Source organism: Monodelphis domestica, chromosome 7, assembly GCF_027887165.1.
Source record: "Monodelphis domestica isolate mMonDom1 chromosome 7, mMonDom1.pri, whole genome shotgun sequence".
In the NCBI taxonomy this organism is placed as follows: Eukaryota; Metazoa; Chordata; class Mammalia; order Didelphimorphia; family Didelphidae; genus Monodelphis; species Monodelphis domestica.
This window is the reverse complement of record NC_077233.1, coordinates 186,353,270-186,380,275: the sequence shown is the minus strand read 5'-3', so window position 1 is coordinate 186,380,275 and position 27,006 is coordinate 186,353,270. Positions and strand designations below refer to the sequence as shown.

Genomic DNA, 27,006 nt, shown 5'->3' with positions numbered 1-27,006 from the left:
ACAAGCCCTCGGAAAATCTTTCAGTGACATTGAGAACTAATCCATTTTGCTCTGGGACCTGAGCTCATCAATGCGAGGATTAGAAATCAAATTGTAAAGTAGAATGGGAGTTTTTGGCAAGTTACTTTATGGCAACAGCAGCTCCCTTTTGGAGACTGACATCATCCTGTCTGTCCTTTTGATTCGAGCAGAGATCCTTGTTGCTTAGTCTGTTGGAATACCACAAAGTGAAGTTGATGATTATTCACTTGAAAATGAAAGGCTTTATTTTGATCAAGAGAGTTAGTTTCTGAAGGAGGCTATTTTAGCCTCCACACAATTCCTGACACTGTTGTTATAATTTCTATGTGATATTCATGTCGACTCTTTGTGGTAGAGAGGGCTTAATCAAAAAAGAAAATTTCCCTACCCTCAAAGGAGAGTCTTGTATTGTCGCACTCTAACTGGGACACTGACATGTTCAGAGTGGACCAACATTAGTATCCTTCCTGATAGTGATTGTTCTAATGGGAAGGAAGGAAAGAAGCATGTATTAAGTGCCTACTATGTGCTAGAAGTAGCAAAATGGTGCAGTGGATAGAGTGTAGGGACCGGAGGCAGGAACATTCACCTTCTTGAGTTCAGATCCGACTGCAGATACTTACTAGCTTGGTGAACACTTAAACCTGTTTGCCACAGTTTCCAAATCTGGTAAATGAGCTGGAGAAGAAAATGGCAACAAATTCCAATATCCTGCTTGCAAATGGGGGTCACAAAGTCAGATATAACTGAAATGGCTCAACAACAACACTACACACTATTTTTATAATTAGTATCTTATTGGATTCTCAAAACAACCCTGGGAAGTAAGTAGTGTTATTATAGCATTCCCATTTTGCATTTGAGGAAACTGAGGCAGATAGAGGTAAAGTGACTTGCCCAGAGTTCTATATCTAAATTTGAACATTAGTCCCCTGACTTGAGGTCCTTTGTTCTATCCATTGCATCACCAACTGCCTCTAGCGCTCTTATAAATTCATCTAGTAAAAATCCCTTATTTTATAAATGAGAAAATTAAAATGTACTCTGCTCATCATCACAGTGTTAAAAAGTATTACAAAAGGGACTGAAACCCAGGTCTTTGGATTCCAAGTCCAGGGCTCTTTCCTCTCTCCATAAAGCTGCCATTTTCATAGTAGTATAAGAATATGTGAATTATTTGTGATTTTATCAACACAGGGAGCTTGGTATAGGAACTCCATCCACTAATATACATCCACTAACCCAGCTAAAATAGAGTTTCTTAATCTGAGGTCCAAGGATAGATTTCAGTAGATATATGAACTTGAAAAAAAAATTCATCTTTATTATCAACCAGAATGCCTAACTGAAATTTGGTATTTCTTCAATTATCTAAAAAGATTATGCTGAGAAAGAATCTGGTTTCCCCAGACTGACAAAGATGACTAAGATGCAAAAAGGTTAAGAACCTCAAACTTAAAAGATTAGCCCAGGAGAGTTGCTTGATGCATGGAGAAGTTAAAGGACTTTTCAAGGTCACATAGCTAGCAAGGGTTTGAGGTAGAATTTGAACCTAGATTTGCATTCCTAACTTCAAGTTAAGCCCTCTTTAGGTATTGCATCTTGCTTCTTAGCATAGCAATAAAAATAATAGTTATGATTCATATGGTACCTATAGCTCATAAGAGGGCAGCTAGGTGGCACAGTGAATAGAGTGCTGGGACTGAGGGCAGAAAGACTCATCTTCCTGAGTTTGAATCAGGCCTTAAACACATAATAGCTATTGTGACCCTGGGCAAGTCATTTAACCTTGTTTGTCTCAGTTTCTTCATTTTAAAAATAAACCAGAGAAGAAAATGGCAAACTACTGCAGTGTATTTGCCAAGAAAACTCCAAAATGGGGTCATGAAGAGTCAGATGTGACTGAACAACAACTATGGCTCATAATGAAAGTACTTAAAACCATGGCTAGAGGTTGGAGGTGGATTCTGGTATCATAGAAGGGAAAACTAGACGAGAATAAGAACTATTCCAAGGTGTATTGGACTGCCTTGGAAGGAAGTAAATTGCCTCTCACTTGTGGTTTTCAAACCAAGGTTTGATAACCACTTGCTAGGGCTGTCATAAGTCAATTTTTGTCCGTGCATAGGTTGGACTATCTGGCTTCTGAGCAAACTTCTTGCCAGCTCTAATTTTCTGTGACTCTATGTTTCTTTCATTCATCACATTTTATCCTCAAACCAACCCTGAAAGGTAGAAGATAAAAGCATTATTATTTCCATTTTCCCTAGGAAGAAAGTGAGATACAGAGATAGGCACCATGCAAAATTGACTAACAAAGACATGCACAGGTTAGTGTGCTTCTGGTCTGAAAACAGTAGATAATATGGCAAGCAAATGTTAACATGTTTCCTGGTGTTTATGGATTCTCTCTCAAATACAAGTCCTTTGTCAGGCAGCCAGGTAGATTTCTTCACACACCCCATGCTCATTTTCTTGCCTTATCGTGTTTCATGCTCATCTCCTTGAATGAAATACTTTGTCTACCATACTCCATACATCCCCTAAGACACAGCTCAAGACATGTCTTTTGGGTGGTCTATTTAAAATTGTTTAAACTGGGAGAAAAATTTTATAACAAAACTCTCCAACAAAGGTTAACTCTTCCAAATATACAAGGAACTAAGACAATTGTACAAAAAAAATCAAGCCATTCCCCAATTTACAAATGGGCAAGAGACATAAATGGGCAGTTTTCAGATTAAAGAAATCAAAACTATCAATAAGTACATGAAAAAGTGTTCTAAATCTCTCATAATCAGAGAGATGCAAATCAAAACAGCTCTGAGGTATCATGTCACACCTAGCAGATTAATCAACATATCAGTAAAAGAAAATGATAAATGCTGGAGGGGATGTGACAAAATTGGGACACTAATACACCACTGGTGGAGTTGTGAATTGATCCAACCATTCTGGAGGGCAATTTGGAACTATGCCCAAAGGGAGCTAAAAGCCTGTCTGCCTTTTGATCCAGCCATAGCACTGCTGGGTTTGTACCCAAAAGAGATAATAAGGAAAAAGACGGGTACAAGAATATTCATAGCTGCGCTCTTTGTGGTGGCAAAGAATTGGAAATGAGGGGATGCCCTTCAATTGGAGAATGGCTGAACAAATTGTGGTATAAGGTGGTGATGGAATACTATTGTGCTCAAAGGAATAATGAACTGGAGGAATCCCATGTGAACTGGCACAACCTCCAGGAAGTGATGCAGAGTGAGAGGAGCAGAACCAGAAGAACATTGTACACAGAGACTGATACACTGTGGCACAATGGAACATAATGGACTTCTCTACTAGCAGCAATGCAATGATCCAGGACAATCCAGAGGGACTTATAAGAAAGAACGCCATCCACATCCAGAGAAAGAACTAGGGGAACAGAAATGCGGGGGGGGGGGGGGGGGAACATGATCAATCACATAGTTGGATGGGGACAAATATGAATAACATGGAAATAGGTTTTGAACAATGATACATGTATTGCCCATTGCTTGTTAGGTCTGGGAGGGGGGTTCATTCAGGTGGGGGAAATCATGAATCATGTAACCATGGAAAAATATTCTAAATAAAAAATTAAAAATAAATACAATTAGAGGTTTTTGTTTAAACAAATACAACTCTTAGTGACCCTATTCTTATTTTATTTATTTATTTTGTTTGCAAAGATCCTGGAGGGGTTTGTCATTTCCTCCTCCAACTCATTTTCCAGATGAGGAAACCATGGCAAACAGGGTTAAGGGACTTACCTGGGATCCCACAGCCAGAAAGTAACTGAGGCCAGACTTGAACTCGGGAAGAGGAGTCTTCCTGCCTCCACTCCCTGCACTCTATTCATTGTGTTACCTAGCTGCCCCATTAAAAAAGTAAGAGAGGCAAAAAACACTGGTTCTGGAATCAGATGATCTATGTTGAAACCCTACTACTGATGCATAATCCCTGTGTAATTTTGGATAAATTACATTACATCTTTGCGTTTAGGTTTTTTTATCTTTAAATTAGGGGGTTCAATTCAATGGCATTTGATGTCCCTTCAAGCTTCAGTTCCACACTTCTGTAAGTCCTGGATTTAACATCAGAAGATCTGGGTTTGAGTTTCAGCCCTTTCATTCACTAGTTCTAAGAGCTTCAGTAAATCATTTTACCTCAGTTTTGTCATATGTAAAATGAGAATAATAGTATCTATTATATATATATATATCTACTTCAAAGCATTGCAGTGTAGAAAGCATGTAGTAAACCATAAAATATTATGCAAAAGTAAACTATTATTATAAGTCTGGCCTATGTTCCTCCCTCACTTCTTTAAACTCTTTTTACATTTTTTTTTCTCTCCTTAAAATCACCATAGGTATAAAAGTATTAGAAATCACATTGGCAAAGCCATTTAGAAGGCACTTTTACAAACATCTCATTTGATCCTGGCAAAAACTTTGGGAGACTGAGTAATACAAATATCATTACCTCCATTTTATGGATAAAGAAACTAAGATAAAAAAAAACTAACTTACCCAATATCACCTTTTAATAAGTGGATGAGTTATGATTTAAATTTGACTTTTTGGCTTTATCCTCTGTGTTTCTCTCATAATTTCTAGTTCAATAAACCAATTAAGTATGTATTAAACATCTACTATTTACTAGGAAAAAAAAGACAAAAATTAAACAGAGCCTGCCTTCAAGGAAATTATATTCTAATGAGGAAGAAAGCATGTATGTATAGGGACAGCATATGCATAACTAATAAAAGATAATTTCAGATTAATTTGGGGGGTACTGGAATGAGGCGCTGACCTGCAACTGAATGAATCAGAAAGGGCCTCATGTGGAAAGTGCCTCTTGGGCTGATCTTGAAGGATACAAGGGATTCCAAGACAAAGAGGTGACACTTTATATAGATATAGATAGATATAGAATAATGACATGTAAATCTGAGATAGATGTATATATGTACCTGCATACAAGCCTAGATATAGATAGAGGAGACAGAAATAGAGCAGTGGATGAAGACAGAGATACGGAGACAGAGATAATGACAAAAATATAGAGACAAATGGAAATAGAGATGGATGGTTTAGAGATAGAGACAGAGCTAGAGATAGATACAGTTCTGCCTTGTCTTTCTTTTACATGTTCTCAATTGTTTTATGTTTTAGTTGTTGCAGCTGTCAAAATGTCTTGTTTCCCTGATTCATATATATATATATACATACACACACACACACACACACACACACACACACACACACACATATATATAAGGACAGACACAGATGAGTATACATGTATATGTATCTAACAATTTGTGAAGATTTGTGATGATGATGATAACAGGTAACATGTATATAATCTCATTTGATCTTCACAACTACGCTGGGAAGTTGGTGCTATTATTACCCCCATTTTACAGATGAGGAAACTGAGATAAACAGAGGTTAAGTGACTTCTTGTTCAGGGTCAGAGAGCCAGCAAATGTTTGAGGCAGGATTTGAAGTTGAGTCTTCCTGACTCCAGGCTCAGTACTCTATCCACTGTGCTGCATGTGTATGAACGCTTAAGTGTATATACATGTGTGCAATTGCATAGATTTCTGCATGTTGCTATAACAGCATTATATACATTTATTAATATGTATATGGAAGTGGATTTTGAATGCAAACTACTCCCTTATGCATGCATATGATATCTCTACATACATATTAAGGTGAGCTTATCAGCATTATATATATTAGCATTTAAATGACATGTACAAATCAGCTTTAAATGTTTACATATGAATACATGCCAATATTATATATATATATATATATATATATGAAAGTATATTCTCTTACTTGCTGAAACTTTTAAATTCATTCAGAAAACTGAGGGCAGTATTAATTATTCTTCCTGGCATCAGATTTTGGTTCTGAGCTCTCCTAAACACCACAGGAGAAAATGCCAACAAGGTTCCTAAGACATTTTGTAGCCTTCGTGTGTTATTATTGGAGGCAATAGTGCTGAGAATTCCTTGTCCTGACATGTCACCCATAGGGTGTTAACATGATATGGAGAAATATCTTAGGAACACCAACATGGTACCTACCTAAAGAATCAGGAATTAACTCTTCTTTTTTTCAAAATCCACCTATTTATTACCTGCCTTCTTGGGGAGAGGGGAGGATTTGGAGGGAGAGGGGAAAAATGAGATATAGATTTTTAGGCATAGCTAATGTGAAGATTTGTTTCTCTCGGATAAACGTATTTACTATAATTTAATGCATATTTGCAAAAGTCATATATACTATGTTACATATTTATATTATATTATATTATATTATATTATATTATATTATATTATATTATATTATATTATATTATATTATATTATATTATATTATATTATATTATATTATATTATATTATATTATATTATCATGTTATGTTATATGTTATATGATGTTATATTATATTATGTTATGTCATCTTATATCATATCATCTTATATTCTATAAAATGTAATCCAAAAACAACCTATTTAAATCCATGACTTTTCTTACGTCCCAATTGTAGCACTCTCCTTAGCAAAAGCTGTTTTCAGATTGCCACAGGCATCATGTCCTACCCATCCATAGATCCCTGTAATTTGGATCGGAAGCCAAAGCAGCATGTTGTGCCACTTAATGAAGGGTTTATCAGGATTCGTACAACTTCAGTTCTGTGCACAGCGGCCACCAGGCTTGTTTGTAAGTCTCTTCTGCAAACATCGGGCAGATGTGCCGATCTGAGCGGAAACATGTTCAGTTCTTCCTGCTGAGGATATTGATCATCAGTCTAGTTCCACAACTCTTATATGACAGAACCTATCACCCCCATAGTGGTGCCATGATCTATCCCCTGACCCTGGCTCTGCCTCAGGAATTTCTTCTTGCATATATCAGATAGGTAACATGATAAATATTTCCAGGACTGTTCTTGTCTGATAATCCAATGTCATTCAATCAAAAGCATTTATGAAACCCCACCATCTACTATGTACAAGGCACTGTGCTAGACCCTAAGGATAAAGAAGACAAAAAAATCAGACCTTACTCTAAAGATATATATATATATATATATATATATATATATATATATATATATATATATAAAACAAAGATTTTATATTCTACTAGTGGGTTTCAGACATATACCCAGGATTCTAAACCTATTCTCTTTTTTTTTTTTTAAACTGAACATTCTGTCTTAGTATCAGTACAGTGTTTTGGTTCCAAGGCAAAAGAGCAGTAAGGACTAGGCAATGAGGGTTAGTTACATAGCTAGGAAGTGTCTGACTTCAGATTTGATCCCAGCACTTCCCATCTCTGGACCTGGCTCTCAATCCTCTCAGCTATCACTCTGCCACCTAACCTTATTTCCTGGTATGGAATTCTTTGATAACCTGGTGAAGCCTAGGGACCGCTTCTCAAAATAATATGTTTAAATAGTTGAAGGAAATACTAAATTTCAGTTAGAGATTAGTGAAGATTACAGTAAATTTTTTCCCATACAAGTCCATAACCTTTCTGAAATCTCTTATAGATTCCTTGTGTAAGTTTAAGAGCTCTTTGCCATAAACAAATAGGTTACTACAAAATGTATACAAAGGTAATGGAAACACGTATTTATTTAGTGCCTTTGCTATTCTTGGAACTTTGCTTGGCGTTCAGAGGAATGAAGAGATGAATAATCTGGAATTTGCCCTAGAGTAGCTTATACTCAAGTAGAACTGATGAGTCACATTCCTAAGTAGGATAGTACAAATTATAATGCTATTATCATGGCAAAGACCCTAATAGAAAAAAATGGTAATAATTAAGTATACTGCAAAGGACAGATGTTAAATATTACCATGAAATAATGTCCAGAGAAAACTATGACATACCTAGAAAAGATATTTGAAGATTGTGCTAATATCTAGTAGGTTAGAATAGCAGAAATTTTTAACTCATTTTATAAAATTAATGGAGATTAAAAAAATAAACATGTGAAGAATTTAGAATAAATGTTTAAATCTTTAATCAATAATAAAAAGTGAAAACCAAAAGGTTAGGGTGATCCAAGAAAACAAGCAACTTGAGGAAATAAATAAACAATATAAATTTAAAATTCTATTATTCAGACTTGAAAAGCAAAGAAATTAGAGAAAAATATCCCCAAAAAAGGGTAATATGAAAAGCTTCAGACTACCTATATGGCAAAAGACGTCCAACACACAAAAAATATAAGCCAAATGAAACTAGAAATAGATATCATGATGATATATAGATATAGTGTGATATTGAAATCACTTTAAAAAGACTGATATATATTAATTTAAGGTCACCAAGGAATTCACTTATGTAATTCCTAAATGAAACACTCAAGTCAGCTGCCAAATTTTTTTATGGTGTTTAATTACAAACAGGAGGAAGAAAATATCAGAAGGAGAGAGAGAGACACACACACACACACACAGAGAGAGAGAGAGAGAGAGAGAGAGAGAGAGAGAGAGAGAAAGCCAAAGTCTTCTATAAATGTAGATCAATTAAATGTTTCTGTATTTCCTACAAAGCATCTGCAACTTGTGTTGATCAAAGAAAAATATATAAACACCTAAAAGAAAACAATATACTGGCAAGAGCAAATAGGACATGTCAAGTAGTCATAAGGACATAAAGAGCAACTTAGTATTGTCATTGATTATTAAATAAGCTACCCAAGAGTTCTATAACAGTGATGTCACTTTTATCTATTCTCTTTAGTCCCTGACTTAGTCATGTTCTACAAATATATAAAACCCAAACATAGTGGGAAAAACCAGAGTATTTCATACCCATATGGAAAACTATTCTTTGTTTAAAACATGTCACCAACACAAAAATGTCAAGAATAATTGATATAAAATATGACATCTTCTAGTGAGACAGTTTAAGCCCACTATGGTTCTGCTAAGTCATAAATCCAGTATCATCACTCCTGAATAGAAATTAATATGGAGTTCACATTAAAAAGGGAGTCATACCAAAACATTAGATTAATCATTTGATGTAACTTGAATTATATCAAGTTATATGACTCCTTCAAAAACCACATTAACCTGCTACTCCATCTTGAAGAAATTATATCTAAAGATATTAAAAATGACACTTTGATTCAGTAAGTACAAAAGTGTTGAGGAATGCCAAAGAAGAATAGAAGTCAAAAGTTTGGGGTCTTAATTAAGAGTTCAAATTAAACCAATGGATGATGGTGAGCTTTATGAATACCTTGATCTTCTCCAGATCAGATACATAGATCATAAGTACTGGCAAGAAGAAAACTGAGGCTATGTATGATATGTCAGGAAACTAAATGGCATCCTGAAGTCAAAATGAAGAGGAAGAATAGATTTGGATCAATTAAAATTTATGTAATATATTTTAACATACATTTTTGGCACAGTGGAAAGTATGATCATGGCTCTAGAAGATACTCTAAAAAAATCTGTATGATTTTAATAAAGCACAGGGCTCTTCATCTCAAGGCAGCCATAGAAAGTTGCTTGTCATAAAAGGACAAAGTTTTATGTAGATCTCAGAGCATGTGATTAATGGGTAAAAAATTATAGGAATAATTTGGAAAAAGCAGAACTCACTTCATAAAATAGTAAAAGATAACAATAAGTATACCCCATTGGTTTAATTAATATAACTGAAAATGTTTTATTCTTGGTAGAGCCTATGAAATGTCCGAGTTTCAAACTGGAATCAAAAGATATTCCATGAGTGACAACCACATGAGCTCAACTAGCAATATGCTTACATAAGTGCTGAATAAATATTGATCAAGCAGATTTATGTATAGAAACTGAACATTAGGATAAACCCTTGATTCAGAATCAGGTTAATGCCACCATAAATATTAGAAAGATTATGCAAAAGCAACAAAGACTTACTGAGTAATATGCATTAGGCAATGAAAAAATGAAATCAGTGCAATATATAGTTCCAATTGCCAAAATTCAACTGCTAGTTACCTAGACACAATCAAGTGGTTAAGATTGTTTCCCAAAAGTTCTCTATTCTTTAGGAATTTATAGATGACAAATCCTGGCACTATAAATATTTCCCAAACATTCCTGAAAATTAAATATAGTAAAACTAGAACAAATGAAACTATTTTTACATAATTGCCTGGACATTAATATTGATCCATAAAAACTTAAGAGCAATGTTTTAATAGATATTTGGATGCCAAATGTTTATACTCTCCAAACTGCATGCAATAAAAAGATTTCAAAATATAGAGACCTAGCAAAAGAAATTAAAACCACGTGGAAAGAGGACAAGGTAGAGGTATCACAGACATTCTGTCTGCTCCCTATGTTCCTAGAAGTTGAACTTTAAACCAAATATTATTTTTAAATTACAAAAAGCAGTCATTTGGTCCATCTGCAAAATAGTTTTCAAAGAATTGACCATAGGCTAATAGCAGCATAGCAACAACATCCATTTCTATCTGAACATCACCTAGCTAGCATTTACAAAGTATTTTAAGGTCACCAAAGCTAGTGGTGTCAAACTCAAGTAGAAATGGATACCTACAGGGCACACTTTGACTTAGAAAACCACAAATTAACATTATATATTTTATGTTATATTTTTATTTATTTTGATAAATATTTCTCAATTAGATTTTAATCTGGTTGGACATTTGACAACTCTGTTCAAAACACTTCACAAATATTACTTCATCTGATCTTCATAATAATCCTGGGAGATTGGTAGTATTATTCCTTCTCCTCGTTTTATTGTACAGGAAATGGGGGTGACTCATTTAGAACCACTCATTTAAAAAGGTGACTGAAGTAGGATTTGAATTCAGGCCTTCCTGATTCCAGGTCTAGCACTCTATGTATTATGCTACCTAACAGGGTTGATCATGAGCACTAAACTTTACCTCACATAGAACATTATCACAGGCTGCTCTGTTGCTGACAGTCATCCATATATTACTCTGGCCAACAAAAATTTAAGAATGACATATCAAATTCTCATAATCTCTAAGATATATGGAACCAAAAACTTTCAAAACATAAAGATCAAAGTCATGTGGGAATAAGATGAGGAACATCTCATGTCTGTTATACTGTCTGCTTGTGGAGTTGTATTCAGGAGCCCAAAGATGAGGTCACATATGAAATAATTTATTCAACTACAAAAAGCAGTTATTTTATCTATATGTGTAATAATCAATAAAATGAATATAAAGGAAGAAAAATAGGAAGAGTGATTTCTTTAGGATAATTTCTCTCTCAATTGCATCAAATAAGATGAGAAGAATGATATAAAAAAAGAAAAGATGAAAAATATTGCAACATTTATACTGGTATTTCAGATATGTACTGACTTTACATACATTTTCTCATATGATCCTTATAGCCATTCTTTGAGGTAAGTATTAGAAGTCACAGTACTGGAGTACTGCAGGTACTATTATTTCCATTTTACAAGTGAAGAATATGAGCCACTAGGAGATTAACTTCTTTGCCTATCATCATGTAACTAGCAAGGATGGAAACAAATGTAAGAGCTAGAAGGGACCTTAGACACCTAATCTATCCCCTTGTTTTTACAGATAAGACAACTAAGGACTAAGGTCCTGATGGGAATAAGGATTTGCTCAAGATCACAAATCTAGTAAAGAAAAGAGCTAGGATTCAGACTTAGGTCTTCAAAGAATCCTATCTTCCTTCACTTCCATTAGTTCTAAGGCAAGTAAAAAGCTTATTAATAGTAATAAATAATTTGACTGTTATTGATTACAGACTATTCCAGATGATCAAATGATAGCATTCCTTTTTTCTTTAATTTCTACTACTATTTAAAATTTTTACATCATATTCAAAAAAATATCCTTGCCTTCTTTTGCCTCCCAGAAAGATGTCCCTTAAAACAAACTGGGTTTATTTAATTTATTCTTTTCCCTGAACTGTAAACCTTAAAATTTCTTAGACTTATGAATGTTGGAAATTTCCCCATTGGGAAATTTCATACTTGAAAAATTCCCTACTGATAGTAAGAACTCTATTGGAATGTGAAAACCCTTGGCATGGGAGGGTCCTTCTCCTCCCTACCTAAGACTACTTTAGGACAGAAACCTTTTGCTAAACAATGGAAAGGGCTTTGACCTATGCTTAAGCATAGAACAGGAAGTTCTTTGAGTCATGATTGATTTTAGAATTGATACAATAGAGATACTTGGAATGACAGAACCAGGTCTTGAAACTACAATCCCCACCCTACTCAGAGTAAAAGGATTTAGGAAGGGCTGCAGCAAGGATCAAGATTTAGTTATTTGAGAATATGACCTTCAACAGACATGTGCAAAGGGACAGACCTCTGGGCGGTCCTGGGTTAAGCTAGAGCCACCATTGGCACAGGGAAGACATGGACAGTGATTGGTAGATGTGAGAACTGAGGGGAGGGAACTGAGATGGTTTCCTTAAAGAGAGAGGGGTCTGAGGACTGGGAGGGGGTCGAGAGGTTTTGCTCTGAGAGGTTGTGCTCTGAGAAGTTTTTCTCTGAAGGAGTCTGAGAGGAGAGAGGTCCTGTAGGGAGAGCTCCTGGAGAGGTCTGAGAGGAGGGCTTGCTCTGAAGGAGGCTGGAGGTGGAGACCCCTGAGACTGTTTCTCCATTTTGGTCACGTGAGTGATAGGGACTGATCTCTTTTCTTTGCCTCAGCTATCTAAGGGCTTGGGCCTTTTGGCCCAGCCTAAACAGAGTGGGTATTTAAGCCCTATTCCCTTCTCTCCCCTTTCTCTCTCTCTCTCTCTCTCTCTCTCTCTCTCTCTCTCTCTCTCTCTCTCTCTCTCTCTCTCTCTCTCTCTCTCTCTCTCTCACCTTTCTTCTTCCTGTTTGTAATTAAAAACTCCATAAAAGGTTGACTGCTGACTTGAGTTTTCATTTATGAATTACATAGCTGAATTCCTTGGCAACCTTAAATTAATATATATCAGTCTTTTAAAGTGATTTCCTTGTCACAGAACATAACAAACTCACATGTTCATTAATCATCTGTGTTCAGACAGAAAATGGACAAGGCAATATATTGAAATTGAATTTGAAATTGAAATTGAAAATTTCTCCCAGATTCTTTCCATCAGTCCCTGATGAACTCTGACTTGAATGCTTTTCATAGTATTTATCCCAAGTTTGAAGTCAGTTCTCTTGGCCCACTGAGTTCAGTCATGAAGTAATTACTTTCACTCCCTATCATGTCCATTTCTAGTATGCCCAGATTTCATGATTAATGTCAGGCTAGCTGAAGTCTTCATGGTACAATGGGTCCTTTTCAATGCTTTATCTATTTTTCCCTTTTGACAGACTACTTCTCTTCATGTTCCTTTTTCTTTCTCAAAATTTAGAGGGCCATCCCAGAGCTTTCTCATCAGCTCTTTTCCACTCCTGCTTTCCATCTTCTTGTGATTTATTATTTGCACAGAGAAGACTAGTTAGAACCTGTGCCAGGTTATACACAGCAAGGAGATCTTTTCCCCCTCCCTGCCTCATAAAGTGCTGCTTCTTCCATCATAAGAGACTTCATCTATCTATAAAGCAAAGTCTTTGAAACAAATAGCCTGATAGTTAGAAGGGCAGAATGGAAAAACTGTTCTATACTCTATCAGAAGTCAGAAAACTTGGAATTCTACCCTTAGTTCTTCTCTGTTAACTGTTTGACCTTCAGACAGTCATGTAATCTGTCCAAGTTTCAGCTTTCTCGTCTGTAAAATAAAATAAAATTAAATGTAAAATTTTAACTAGGATAGGATGACTAGGATTTTTCCAGAGCAGGACCTTTGTTCCAGTTCTCTAACCTTCCATGTCCACACCTTGTAGTACTCTGCCAATCCTACACAATTGTACAACCCCTCTATTCTAGCCTTTTTTGCTAACTCCTAGATTTCTACCTCAAGGTATCAAAAATTGTACCCCTTTCCTAGGACATAATTTTGCTTACCACCCAATCACTATACCATTTTGCCACTTATTGGAAAGTACAAGGAAGACTCTCTAGAGGATACTCTGTCCCATTTCCATCAAGCACAATTGCACCCTATTGTCTTCTGTGTTCTTTGTGGTTCAGACACCTATTTCTTTTATAAAGAATTTTAATGTAGTGTGCAATGGTCTCTATTCATGGGAATAATCTTGGGATCTTTGTCTTTCCTTAATAAGGTTTTCTTTTTCTCTTAATTTTTTTAAAATTTAATTTAATTGATTAATCATGAAAAATTTTCATGGTTACATGATTCATATTCTTCCCCAATGCTCAATTCCACCGGATTTTACATGTGCCATTGATCAAGACCTATTTCCATATTATTGATATTTGTATTAGGGTGATCATTTAGAGTCTACATTCCTGATTTTATCCCCATCAACCCATGTGATCAGGCAGTGGTTTTTCTTCTCTGTTTCTACTCCTACAGTTCTTTGTCTGGATATGGATAGCATCCCTTCTCATAAGTCCCTCAAAATTGTCCTGGATCATTGCATTGCTGCTAATAGAGAAGTTCATTACATTTGATTGTGCCACCATGTATCCATCTCTGTGTATAAGGTTCTTCTGGTTCTGTTCCTTTCACTCTGCATCAATATCTAGAGGTCATTCCAGTTCACCTGGAATTCCTCCAGTTCATTATTTCTCTTTGCACAATAGGATTCTATTACCAACAGATAACACAATTTGTTCAACCATTCCTCAATTGAAGGGCATCCCCTCATTCTCAATAAGGTTTTCTGTACAGAATTCCACCATCTGTGTCCCCCCTCTCCCAAGTTTGTTTCATCCCAGCATTCTAACTTATGACTCAGACTAAATTATCTTAATGTCCTCTGCAGTTAAAAAATCCCATGATCTCTAATAGGGGTAGCATTGTACACAGTATGAATAGTAATGGATTTGGAGTCATGGCATCTCTGTTGATTATCAAGGCTCAGATACTTATTATGAGTGAATTTGGGAGACCTCCATTTCCCTATCTACAAAAGATGAGGATCTACATGATCTTCCAGCTTTAAATCACAGGATCCTCTGTGATTCATAATCTACTCACATTGGCTACCTATGGAGGTCACATGTTGTAACTGAAAGAATATTGGACAAGTAAGGACAGCTGGGTCCACAAATATACATGAGACCAGAAACAGGAGAAAGGGTAAGAGCTAGGCAAACCAATTGTAATGGGATTAAGTAACTTGCTCAGGATCATACAACTAGGAAGTGTCTAAGGTCAGATTTGAAAACAAGACTTCCCACCTCCAAGAATGGGATATTTCTTTATCTGTAAAATAAGTTCATTGGACTTGATGGTTTCTAAAGTCTCTTACAGTTTTGAGACTATCAGCCTATAATCCTATGACTTCATATTCAACATTTTTCTTACTTTACCTTTACTTCCTTAGTGAACTTTGAAAAGGGTCAAATGAGATAAAATATATTGAAACAACTTTGAAAAGTATCAATTGCTTAGACAAATGACAGATTTCTGCCAAAATGACTAAGATTGTTTTAGTAATAACATACCCATGAATGTTCTGTGTGCATAATTAATTTTTCTACCAAGTGTTTATTAAAATAGTGCTACATAAATAAGCCTATTGCTGGGTTTTGGGGTGGAAAGGTAGAGATAGGGATGGGGACACTAATCAAGAAAAAAGATCTGATCTCTATCTATGAGGAGATTAAAATTTAATCAGGTTTCTAGAAAACTAAGTCATAATATATAGAAAGTCAGCTTTGGTGCTTGGAAGGCCTGAGACTATATCCTATCAGATATATTGCTTCTGTGAACCTGGGCAAAACCTTTAACATCTCAGGTAAGCAACTCTCCAAGATTATGAAGTTGGAGAAAAGGTTACAGCCTACATTAATAAACAGACTTTCCTTCTCTGGAAGCTCCCTACACCAATGAAATCACAGTTCCATTTCCTATCCCTATCCCAGACAACTAAAGAAAAATTCCATGACAACTTATCAGTTCATATAATCTTGTTTGGCATAAACTATACAAGTGTTGAAAGAATTTAAGATAAGGGGGAAATTAACATGAAGGGAGATTAATCAAGAAAAGCTTCATGGAGGAAGTGAGTCCTGAGGTAGATATTGATGGAAGGATAAAATCAGAATTGATGGGAAAAAAAGGCAATAACAATTCCAAGTGGGGATGAGATCAGAGCACATGTCAAAAATCCAGTTAGTTAATTCATCCTGAGGAATTCATCCTGAGAAAAAGACCTTACAATAAAATCAATAACCAACACAGAGGCTTGAGATACAGAAAAGGGGAATTTGGAATCAGCAAGCACATGCATTTCATGCACCAGTTGACAGAAATGGCATTAAAACTGCTGATTCTCTTCTTTGAAATTTTCACTGTTTGTATTGAATGGTATGGGGCAGCAGGCAGCCCCACCCCTAAAACTAAGGTTTCAGATGCTCATAAAATTGCTGGAACACTGTTAGAGCTGAATCCAAAAATAATCATATTAGTCACATTCGAAGAGCTAAGCAGAAACAAAAAGAAATCAAAATTAATTTCAATACTTGCAGTGACAGCAGCAATTAAGGTGACATGATTATGGAAATCGTTGCTATCACTGAGCCTCAGCCTAGAGAGGGAAAAGAACCACTAAAGCAGAATGTTGAGAAAGAGAAGAGCTTAGAACTGAAGATGATGGACTCTATATCTCTCCAAGGTCTACTCCCCAAGAAGTCCCTGGAATTCTAAATGGAATGTTGGTCTGGAGAAAGTAGGAAAGGGACTGTGATTGTCCTTTCTTCGGGGAAAAGAAATCACTTTTTCCAGACTGCCTCCAAAATGTCATTTTAAAAATTCCTTTAAACTAAGAACATATACATGATGTTAGAGTAAATGTGCAGCATTATGATGGAAAATACCAAGAGTTAGATTTTCTGCCAATGGGACAGAAAAACCTACCTATATGAAAAAGAGGGAGAGATAAGAGTCTGCATTGTCAGGGGATCCAACCCAGTACCGTTACTTCTCAGAATATACTAGACACTGTCCAAAAGCACTGGGAATAGCAATTTCAACCAGACCACTGACCCTTCTAGTCTGGCCGTCTGTGGAGAGCAGCCACCAATAGCACTAACCACTGATCAAATGCCACTGATGATAAACCTGAGAGTCCTGGAAACATCAAGCACTACACCTCTCCCCAGACCACAAACTGTGCTTCGAGCCCTCTCCACAATGATTGTTTCCAAGGGAGCAATCACTGTGGAGTGATATAATATATTCTTTTCTGGGTGTTGTATCCCCTCCCTCCTTACAAGTCAATGAATACTGTAGACCCAGAAAGGAGACTTTTTGCATCAAAATCATTGTCATAGTCAAATGGTTTAACGTCAGAAACAGATACAATTTTATCAATGAAAATGACATTAAAGAAATTACATTACCATCTGCTTTAGCATTGTACCCCAAGGACTACTGGGCTTTTCCATCTGCCTTAATGCTGAAATTTCCTTTATGTGTTGTCTATCCTGATTACGATATGAAACTCCTTGAGAATAGAGACTCTCTTGCTTTTCCATTTGTATCCCCTGTGCTTAGCACAGTACTCTTAATAAATGCTTTCTTACAATAAGTACTGAATAAATGCCTCTTTCCTTCCATCATTCTACTTCTTTGGGGTAAATGTTCATTATAAAATTCTGGAAATGGTGAAACCAGACAAAGAGGAGCCTTCTGTTCTGAAATCATAAAGCTGGGAACTGAGGGCTTGTTGGAGAAAATAGTTCAAAAGGTTGTTGAAATGGAATGGGGCTTCCAGGAAAAATCATAGACTGCTCCAAGAAGTCTCTAATAGCTCAGTCCCCCAGATTAGCTCTCAGCTTTTCTGAGTTTACAATAAATATTTGCTGATTATGTGGCTGACTGATCAGCTGACCAGGGACAGGACCTGGGGAGATATGGACTGGATCCTCAAAGTTTAGACAAATGAGAATGGGTTGAAGGAAACTTGTTTCTAGCAAGATGGTAACAAGTCATTAGTTGATCACAATTAGATCTATCAGCATACTTCAGTACTATGCAGAGGGATTTTCAGAGAAAAGAAGAAACCTCTCTGGGGTAAATAGCAAAAGAGGCATGTGCCACTACTACCCCTCTTCTGATGCTCCAGTCCAACTGCGTCTGATTTCCTCAAGTGACTGGTTCCTGACCCTACACTCTGGCCCCTGACTCTGACAAAGATCTGTGCTTCCCAAGAATCCTTTCATGCCCTCCTTTAGGATTAGGATAATCTAATCCCTCAAAATCATCTCTTCTCTTCCAACTAAAAAAAGAGTAATTTGATATATTAAGAATGTTATGTGTTCTCCTCAATTTAAATAATATCTAGGGACAGCTAGGTGCCTCATCCTAGAGAAGAGAGGTCATGGGTTCAAATCTGACCTCAGACACTTTTTAGCTATGGGACTCTGGGAAAGTCACTTAACCTCTATTGCCTAGCCCTTACCTCTTTTTTGCCTTGGAATCAATATATAGTATTCATTCTAAGGTAGAGAAAGGTATGGGTTTAATATCACATAAAAACAATGATGGTGAACCTTTTAGATACAGAGTGCCAGGCCCTACTCAGTTCTGTGCCTGCCCTCACAAGAGACCACATGCCATGGCCCCCCCACACCAAGTGCCAGGCAGCCCCCCCCCCTTTACCCCACATAGGGGAGGGAAGAAGCACTCCCTTTGGGCTGCTGGTTGGAGGGGCAGGTGAAGTGACAAAAATTCTCAGCCAGTGTAGAGAGGGGGAGGGAGTAGCCCAAGCACTCTGCTCCCCTCCAGCTCTGCCACCTGTGAGAAACCCACCTTATCCCCTGTGCTCTCCCATTGGGATGCTGGGCAGAGAGGTGGGAGATGTGAAAAAATGTCTTCAGGCATGATGGAGAGAGGAAAGGAAGCAGCTCCACCCAAGTCCCTCTGCCTTTCTAGAAACAAACTCTGGGGGTAGGAGGTTGGGAGAGAGGATGTGTGTGTGCCCATAGAGAGTACTCTGAGTGCCATCTTTGGCACCTGTTCCATAGGTTCACCATCACTGACAAAAAGCATAATGTAAAAACATAATATTTAACATAACAGAGCTTAACAAGACAAAACAACCCATTAAATATATATTATTAAGCATCTATTATATGTAGGATGTGGTGGTAAGGAGTAAGAGATGGAAGGTAAAGTTTAGATGAGATGAGATCCCCATCATCATAAACTTTGGTTTCTATTTGAGGGATATTAACATACCAAGAAAACTGTAGTACATAATAAAGTTCAGTAAGTATTTTGGAGAAGAACAAAAAAAAATCATATGTGAGTTATGAGAATGGTCATTAACTAAGAGTAGGGAATCAGGGAAGGCTTCATGGAGGAGTTGCCTTCCTAAAGCACTAGTCTGAGCTTAAAAAGGTAGGTAGGAATTCAATAGATGAAGAGGGGAAAGGAAGACATTCTAAGTATAGGAATTAGCATGCATAAAGAATCATATATTAGGATCATATATTTAGGACTGGAACGAAACTTAAAGTCATTGAATCATAACCTCTCATTTTACAAATAAAGAAATTGAGGCATAGAGGAGTTTATTGACTTATTAAAGGTGACAAAACTGGATGATGTTTGAGGTAGAATTTGAACCTGTCTTTCTAAGTCCCGGTCCATCATTCTACATACAAGATCACATTGCCTTTCAGAGCAAGAAAAAGTATTTATGAGGGGCAATTTTATGCATAAAATATGTTAGGTAACTAATATGAAATAGGCCCAGAAAAATAAGAAATAAGAAAATAGTTTTCAATACCAGACAAAAATATTTGAATTTACTTGGACAATAGGTAGTCTCAGAAGAATTTTGAGCAAAGGAGTAACATGACCAGATTTTGTGCATGAGAGTTATTCTGACAGCAGTCTAAAGGATAGCTAGTTTAAAAAGGAAGAGAGAGGAAGCAAAAAATCTCATTAAGGAAATCTTGTAATAGTCTAGGTATTATCTTGTGGTTAAAAGATAGTGATGAGTCCATGGAATAGACTAGATAAGAAAGAAGCAGAAACAATGGAACTCAGCCTAGTGTTTGATAAAATGAAAAAGATAAATGACTAGGGGGCAGAAAACTCTTTTTTTGATTAATAATGTCTAGGGAAAACTGGAAAACAAACTGACAGAAACTAGATGCTTAAATCAAACACTTTATACCATATTCCCTAATAAATTGCTCCAGACCACTGCCTTCAAAGAAACTACTTACTAAGAGTCCATTTCCCTATACATTTACATGGTTTGTTCTTTTTTGAGCTTTGAGAATAATTGCAATATAATTTATCAGTATAATCTTTGGCTCATTGGGAAGCCACCAACCAGACATCTTGATTATTTGAAAAAGAATCTCCCTGTCTCTGTCCCTGACTCTCTTTGACTGCTTTCCTCTCTCCCTCTCCCTCTCCCTCTCCTTCTCTCTCTCTCTTCCTCTCCCTCCCTCCCCTCCCCTCTCCCCTCCCTGGTTATCTTACAACATATTGGGAAAGTCTATCATACCCCAAGTTCATTGCCCACGTCTCAATTCCTAATAAGTTTCAATTCTATCTTATTTTTTAGATGAGAAAGAAATAGTATTTTCAGACATGTTCAAAGAATACACAGTTCCCTAAAGTCAGATAGAGGAGAACCATGATCTATCCTATCTAGAATATATTGCCTCTCATGACCTAGTAACTATATCAACATGCCTTAGATTTCATCATCTAGGATGGATTCAAAGCAAATATTATCAAGGTACTTTCTCTTACTAGTAGATTGGTCGACCAGAGACTGGATTACATGTTGATCTCAAAGAAGCAGTGTAGCATAGTGTATCAATTCGCAAACTAGGAAATTTTCCTAAAAATGAAAGTTATCCATAAAAAAATGGCCTGCTCAAGAGGTAGTGGATTCTTTCTTTCTGGACGTCTCCAGACCAAGGTTGTATGTCCACTTGTTGGGAATGTTTTAGAAGGGATTCTTATTCATGTACAAACTCTACTTACTATGTGTTGTATGAAGTCATGTCCTATTCTTATATCCTATGATTCTTTAAAACTTCCAGGAGGAGCCCATATCTTTCATTGTTCCTTGACCTGGTCAGCCAAAGGGGATTCTGGCCTGGTCAGCAAGGATGCCTCCTCCTTAGCCATTCCCTTCTCTTTATCTGCATTGGGACACCATGCTGAGGGACCCTGAGGGAATAGCACTGTCTCTGTAACATCTGGAGCATGAGTCAAAAGACTTTTTCTATTCTATGCATGTGATGTTTCAAACATATGCTTCTATCAATCAAGGCCATTTCTTAATCATGCCTCTAAGGAGTAAGAAACATGGGGATGAAAGTTTACATGGATAGAGCCACTCTACATAAAAGTCTTTAAAATTGTATACCAGGAGAAAATGGCAATAATCTCACACTGAACATATGGAGACTGCTAAAAGAAATTAGATAAACTCAATTCTTAGTATAACATCAGAGAGTTAGCACTTTGAAGCAATCTTAGAGATCACCTTTTCCAGACTTCTTTTACAACTAATGCCCAGAGAGATTAAGTGACATGCCAAAGGCTATAAAGAGGGTAAATGACAGAGCTGCAAATTGAACCCAGAGCATTTGACCAACTCCATACAGTATCTTACTTGGAGAAAAAGCCAGTGAATTGGACAGTTCAGGTTGGAGAAGAGAAGAGATTGTTCATGAAGTAACAATTGTATCACCCAACAAACATTCTCCTCTAAAAGGAATTAATATTATGGATCCAAAGACTAACCAGCATCATACAGTAGTCGATAGACTTCTAATCTACTGAGATGCTTAAAAAAAACATTAGTTGATGCTTGATCACATGGGTCAATGGGGATACGACTGGGAATGTAGATGCTAAATGATCACAGTAGTGCAAGTATCAATAATATGGAAATAGGTCTTGATCAATGACACATGTAAACCCCAAAGGAATTTCATGTTGGCTAGGGGAGGGGGGTGGAAAGAGGGGAGGGAAAGAACATGAATCTTGTAACCATGGGAAAATATTCTAAATAAATTTTCCAAATAAAAAAATTATTTGAGGCACCTTAGACCATCTAAAGTAATTTGTTGTTATTGTCCAGTCAACTCTTAGTGTTGAATTCTTTGTTACCCCATGGACCATAGCAAACTAGATCCTTCTATGCTCCACTTTCTCTTAAAGTCTGTGTGGTTTCATGTTCATTGTTTCTATAACACTATACATCTCAACCTTTTCATACTTCCCACTTCAGGGTCTTGTCCAATGAGCCCTGCCTTGTCAGCTTGTGATCAAAGTACTTAAGCTTCATCTTTAGTATTTGATCTTCCAGTGAATATTTTGAATTGAGTTCTTTAAGTATTGACTGATTTACTGATTTGTCCTCTCTCATAGAATAGAAAGTCCAAGGGACTCTCAAAAGTCTTCTCTAGAACCACAAATTAAAAGCCTCAGTTCTGTGATGCTCAGCTTTCCCTGTAGTCCAACTCTTGCAGCCATGCATTACTACTAGGAAAAAAAAAATATCTACAGACTATATGGACCTTTAATAGAAGGTGATGTCCTTCCAAGGAGCAAACATCTTTTAACTTTATGACTGTAGTCACTGTCTATAGTAACCTTTGGGCCAATGAATATAAAATTTGACACTTCTGATTTTTTTCTCTATTTGCCAGGAAGTGATAGAACAAGTTGCCAAAATCTTAGTTTTCTTGATGTTAAACTTGAAACCAGTTTTTACACTCTACTCTTTCACCCTCATCAAAAGGCTTCTTAATTCTTCTTCACCTTCTGCCATCAGAGGATATCATCTGTGTATCTGAAGTGATTGACATTTCTCCTGATGACTGTAAAACCAGCTTTTGATTGGTCCAAACTGAAATTTTGTGTGATTTGTCCACTGAAGCACCTAGCTTTCCCACTCAGGTGCTGCTTTCATCTTTGATATACTTTTTTTAAAATTATAATATATTTTTATATAATATATATAATATATAATAAATATATATTTAAATAAATAAATATATAATAATATATATAATATATAATAAATAAATAAATTTAACATACTTTAATATACTGAATTTGTTTTACATAGTTCTGATCTTATTCTTCAATAATTCATGAATCCATGATTTCATTGTTATGAATTTTTTCTCATATATTACAATTCTTGTCCAGTGTAATAGATGGATTTTGAGATGGATAATATCATGAAAGAACTCTTCACTCATTGGCCAATCTGGTGATGAGTTTTTCTGACTGTTCTAGTGATGAAGCTTATTCTCAGGTGACAGTTTCAGACTAATGCCCAAAACATTTCTAATCTGGTGGAGATTATAAGAGTTTGTGTTCCATTAGGAGTCAATACCCTATCCATATTATTATGGGGCATCAAAATAGGACTATAGTGGAGAATTTCTTATATACACAGAATAAAAAGAAACACAGAAAAGGGCAAAGTAGAGTGAAATAGAATAAGAGCACTTCTAGCTTTCCAAGTTCTTTCTTCATATAAATAGTTGTTTGTTTTTTTTTACTCAGGTACTTCCTATATTAAAGGTGTGTTCCCAGACTATTGGCAATATCATAGACCCCCAGAATGAAAGGTCTAAAATATAGATTATATAGTTCATTTCACAAAAGAGGAAATTGGGACTTGAGAGTTAAAATTATTTCCTGAAGGTTATCCAGAAAACTAGTGGCAGAATTGGCACTAGAACCCAGTTCTCAACTTCCAGATACATTTTTTTCTTCTTTGCATTCATTCCCCACTGACTCATATGTAAAGGGAAGACTTTCTAAAACATTTTTCCTTGTGGTTTCACTAGACTATGGTATTGCATTATAGAGGTTATCATCAACAGGGAGAATTTTAATTTAAACAAGACACCAGAACAGACTAAGATGAGGTAATGCAAAATGGCAGAAACATCTGGATTTGGGATTCAAGAATATGAATTTAACACCCAGCTAATTTACTTTGTACAGCAGCCGGCCAGCAACCACTGCATAAAAGGGAAATCTAAAGGAATATAATTTTGAGGAGGAGAACAGAAGCCGGAGAGAAGGTAGTTAAACTGAAGCACACACAGATCAGATTTTGGGGAGGAAAGACACTTCTTCCTGTTATCTTCCTTTGTAGGGCATACATTGAAAGAAGATAAAAATAACCAAGAATGCATGGAGAGTAGAATTCTGAGATAGGATTATGAATTAGGTGTGAGGAAAGAATCAGTTGAAGAAAAGTATGGCTTGCAGAATTGGGAGATAAAACTCCAAGTGCAGATTGCACTGGCTGGTGGTCAGGTGAGAAGGAAGAAAAGAATAAAGAAAGAAGACTTTAGAGACCATAGAAAAGCTCCAAAGAAAGAGCAATCCATATGGCCAACAGGCAGGTTAGAGAGAGAGGAGAAAAGAAAGGAAGAGAGGCAGGACCGCACCCTTCCTGACTTTTATTAAGGTAATGAGGTAAGAGGTATGTAATGCATATGCAACAGCACATAGTGGATTTACACTGGCTTGACATATCTTTATTTCAATTTAATTGGTTATCTTTGTAATCTTATACACTATTTTCATTTAAATAATTATCCTGCAAAAATATGAGCTCTAGGAGATTGAAAAAGGGGCCATGGCACAAAAATTTTTAAGAATATCTGGACTGAAAGCTCACTATGGCTCTTTCCAGCTCTAAATTGATGATCTCATAAGACTGAGAATATCTTCTTTCTTAGACACCTCTTTAGAGAAGAACTAAAGAGAATTATTAGAACTTAGATACATTTTTTTACCAGAAGCTCATTCTTGAGAGACTATTTTCAAGAAGGAGGTAACAATTTTCAACTAAAACGATTCTAATATTCCCTATAATCTGGAACAATCTCTTACTTTTCTGTCTCTCATTAATAAATTCTAATCAGCCTGAAGGGGATTGATAATTGTAGCAACTGCACACAGTGATTGCTACCTACAGCAACAATCACTGGCATCACCTGCAGACTGATGAGCAATTTATTATCAAAGATTTAATTACAAAAAATCTGGAAGGAAAGGGATTTCACTTAAGATTTCCAGGTTTTCATGGAAAGGTGCTTCTCCAATACAAATTGATTTTGTAGAGTACAAATTTCAAATCAGATAGTTGTAGGCAGATGACAACATAATAGTGAGTACAGCAAATGTTTTTGCATACCTAACCTTGAACTTAAATGGGGAGCATTTAAGTTAACACTAAGTTACAGAGAAGACTTGAGGAAAAATGATTTCCATAATCAATGACCCATTAGAGAAACATTAGATAATAATGGCCTGGCAATAAATGTGCTAATGCTATGGTGAAAAAGTTTTTTTTTCTTTTCTGGTTAAAGATTCCAGTATGAATGGATATAAATTTGAAAATTTTGCCATGATTGCATAGTTTGGGTTCTATTAAAGCTGCTATGGATTATTTCTGTGATCCTGGGAGCTATGGGCAGGTGAATAATGGTGCCTAGTTTTGAATCTGATGGTCAAATGATTGGGTTTGCCCTATTCATCAATCAATAATCAAACATTTACTGACAAACAATTACTGACTGTGCACAAGTCACTATGCTAGGTGCCTGGGGATACAAAGACAAAAATAAAAAACCCAAGATAGCCCCTTTCTTCTAAGAGATTATATATAGGAATAGGAAAATGAAATACACATAGGGGACTAATGGCCAAGGAATGAAGTTTTGGTCTAGACATTCAGAATCACTGTAAATGGAAACAGTGTGATAGACCATCATTCTCTTTTCCAGCAATGATGATTTTTTTAAATTTAAATTTATTTATTTGTTACATTAACATACCTAATAACTCCCTCACTCACTCCCCTCACTCCATTAGATAAGGTATTATATGACCAAAAGATACAAACCTATATAAAACTATCTTTGTTATTACTATTTATCGGTTCTTTGTGTGGAGGTGGACATAAGCAAGTCATTCTTCAAATGATATCTCTGTTGCTATATATATAATGTTCTCTTGGTTCTGCTCTTTTCACTCGTCATAACTCTATACATGTTGACCCATCTGCAGTAATGGTTTTTTGTGTTGTTATTGTTATTGGCGGGGGGGGCAGATATGTGAGGGAGGGTGAGTATGTTAGCATGATAAATGATTAGGTGCCCATGCCTGGCAAGCCTCATGTCCTGGTAAAGAGTTGGACAGACATCCCTCCTCTTCATTTTCCCATCCCAAATAACCACATATATTGCTATGGACAAAGAAATGATGTTCTACTCTTTGCATTCTAGACACCAGGTTGGCTTGACATGATGGGTGAGATGAGTTTTTACCATCCACCAATCAGAATATCTTAGCCTCAGGGCTCTATCCCAAATCTGAGAATATGAACTACCCTGGGATACAGAATAGAGTCTCTGAAGTTCCACATCTGGAGAGTCTGACCCAGGTTTGAAAAAGGGGATGGTGGCAGGTCAAATATCATACTGAATAAGCCCAAGTATTGTGACAGTGAGAGATCAATACAAAATCAGAGCACATAACTAGACCATGATCTAGCTTCTTAAGCTTACATCATAATATTATATCATATGTCAGGAAGAAAGGAAGCAAGAATTTATTAAACATCTACAAGCCACTAGGCACTGTGCTAAATGTTTCACAAATATTATCTCATTTTATTCTCATAATTATGCTGGGAAATCAGTGCTGATTATTTCCATTTTTTTATTTGAGGAACTGAGACAAAGAGAAATTAAGTGACTAATCCAGAATCATGCAGCTACTAGGTACCTGAGGCTGACTTTGAATCAAGTTTCTCTGACTTCCGACCTAATACCCTATCCACTGCTTTACCTATTTGCCTG

The 27,006-nt window shown here is 36.3% G+C and overlaps 1 pseudogene; it reads left to right on the top strand.

Annotated features, from left to right (window-relative positions):
• Positions 1–6,655: 6,655 nt before the first annotated feature.
• The window catches only part of LOC100618801 (ubiquitin-associated protein 1-like), a 48,102-nt pseudogene continuing 27,751 nt past the window's right edge, over positions 6,656–27,006 (top strand).